We start from the raw sequence: 2,988 nt of genomic DNA on the forward strand, positions 1-2,988 counted from the left end.
CATTTTCACAAGAGGAGGGGATGTAACCATTGACAACGGTGATGCCCCAACACACAGCTTGCCATAGAAGGACGTGCGTGCGTGAATCAGAGGACAGAAGAAAGCAGAGATTCAGAAGACAAAGCATCTCCAAAACTCCAACATATTCTCCATTACTGATAACAAGTAATCTTTAACCCATGCTCTCTTGTTTATTCGCAATTCAACTGATAAACACAATTGACTTCCTGACTAAGAATTGCAAGATAACCATAGATTTCTTCAAACCAACAATCTCCGTGGGATTCGACCCTTACTCACGTAAGGTATTACTTGGACGACCCAGTGCACTTGCTGGTTAGTGGTACTAGTTGTGAAAAGTGTGATTCACAATTCGTGCACCAAGTTTTTGGCGCCGTTGCCGGGGATTGTTTGAGTTTGAACAACTGACGGCTTATTTTGTTGCTTATATTAGGAAAATTTTTCTTTTTGGTTTAGAGTCTCTTATTATTGCTCTTGGTTAAAAATATCCTTCTTCAAAACAAGTGTTACATTTATTGCCCAATTGGCTAGAGCGTTGGTCTAAGTCCGTGGCAGTTTGGTACACTCTTTTTAAAATCTTTTTCAAAAATAATATTTTCTCTATTAAATTTTGTGCCAAACTTTAAGTTTGGTGTCCCTTGGTGTTTTCTCTCCAAAAATTCCGAAAACTAGGAGCATTAGATCAAAAAAAAATTTTTAAATCTTGTGCTATTTTATTGTTTTTCTCTTTCCTCACTAAATTCAAAAATATCTTTTCTCTATATTTATAAAACAAATTTTCGAAAATTAATTTCTAAAAATTCAGATTTTTTTTTCAAAATTTAAAATCTTTTCCAAATCATACCTTTTTCAAAACTTCCTAACCACTTTCTCTCTCCTCAATTTTTTTCGAAAATATTCACCTATTTTTTTCTCTTTATTTTTTTATTTTATTTATTTTCTAAATAAGTAAATAAATAAATAAATAAATAATTTTTTTTATTTGACATCATCTCCCTTTCTCCATCATGGATCTAAGCAAAAATGAACAGTCCAGGAGGACTCTGGGGTCATATTCTAACCCCTCTACTGCTTCATATGGGAGTAGCATCAGCATACCTTCCATTGGAGTCAGTAGCTTTGAGTTGAATCCTCAGCTCATTATCATGGTGCAGCAAAGTTTCCAGTATTCCGGTTTTCCACAGGAAGAACCTACAGAGTTTTTGGCACAGTTTCTACAGATTGCTGACACAGTACATGATAAAGAAATAGATCAGGATGTCTACAGACTATTACTGTTTCCATTTGCTGTAAAAGATCAAGCTAAGAGGTGGTTGAATAACCAACCTAAGGCCAGCATAAGGACATGGAAACAGCTGACAGAAAAATTCCTGAATCAATACTTTTCCCCAAAATGGATGACACAGCTAAGGCTGGACATCCAAGGCTTTAAACAAGGAGATAGTGAATCTCTTTATGATGCCTGGGAGAGATACAGAGAGATGCTACAAAAATGCCCTTCTGAAATGTTTTCAGAGTGGGTTCAGTTAGACATCTTCTATTATGGACTTGCTGAAGGAGCTCAGATGTCTCTAGATTACTCAGATGGTGGATCTATCCACATGAGAAAGACAATTGAAGAGGCTCAAGAGCTCATTGATACAGTTGCCAGGAATCAGCATCTGTACCTAAGCAGTGACCCTTCCATGAAAGAAGAGGTTAAAACAGCAACTGCTGAACTTAGTCCTGTAAAACAAGCTGCTGAATTCAATCAGCAATTGGACTTTCTAACAAAGCAGTTAGCCGAATTCAAAGAGAGACTACAAGAGACAAGGATGGCTAATATACATATGGAAGAACAGTTTAAGCAAACAAAGCAGCAGCTGTCAAGGCAAATAACAGAAGAATGCCAAGCAGTTCAATTAAGAAGTGGGAAAACATTAAATACCCCACCTCAATGCAGCAAAAAGCTAAGAAATGAGCAAACCACCCAAAATTCACCTGAGGACAGTAAGAGCCCAGGGAAAAGTAATTCTGGAACTAAAACGCCAGAAATTTGGTGGAATGCTGGCGCTGAACGCCCAGACCATGCTCAGGACTGGCGTTCAACGCCAGAAACACGGCAGGACTGGCGTTCAACGCCAGAAATAGGCAAGGATCTGGCGTTGAACGCCCAAAATGGGCAAGATCTGGCGCTGAACGCCCGAAATGGGCACAGTTCTGGCGTTCAGACGCTAGGAACAGACAAGGAGTTGGCATCTAACGTCACTCCAGTTTCTAACTCTGGCACTCAATTGCCAGTAAGGGATCAGACACACACAAATGCTGATAGCAACCCCTCTAAAAAGGCTTCTTCAACCACTTCTGTAGGCAATAAACCTATAGCAACTAAGGTTGAAGAATATAAAGCCAAGATACCTTATCCTCAAAAACTCCAGAAAGAGGAGCAGGATAAGCAATTTGCTCGCTTTGCAGATTATCTCAGAACTCTTGAAATAAAGATTCCATTTGCAGAAGAACTTGGAAAAGATGCCAAGAGACCAACCTAGTTTTAAACTGGGAAAAGTGTCACTTCATGGTGACTGAAGGGATTGTTCTTGGGCATAAAATCTCAAACAAGGGAATAGAGGTGGATCAAGCAAAAATAGAGGTAATTGAAAAATTACCACCACCTGCCAATGTTAAGGCAATCAGAAGCTTTCTGGGGCATGCAGGATTCTATAGGAGGTTTATAAAGGATTTTTCAAAAATTGCAAAACTTCTAAGCAATCTGCCAGCTGTTGACATGCCTTTTGTGTTTGACACAGAGTGCCTGCAGGCGTTTGAAATGCTGAAAGCTAAGCTGGTCACAGCACCAGTTATTTCTGCACCAGACTGGACATTACCATTTGAGCTAATGTGTGATGCCAGTGATCACGCCATTGGTGCAGTGTTGGGACAGAGGCATGACAAGCTTCTGCACGTCATTTATTACGCTAGTCGCATTCT

Source organism: Arachis ipaensis, chromosome B09, assembly GCF_000816755.2.
Source record: "Arachis ipaensis cultivar K30076 chromosome B09, Araip1.1, whole genome shotgun sequence".
NCBI classification, from domain to species: Eukaryota; Viridiplantae; Streptophyta; class Magnoliopsida; order Fabales; family Fabaceae; genus Arachis; species Arachis ipaensis.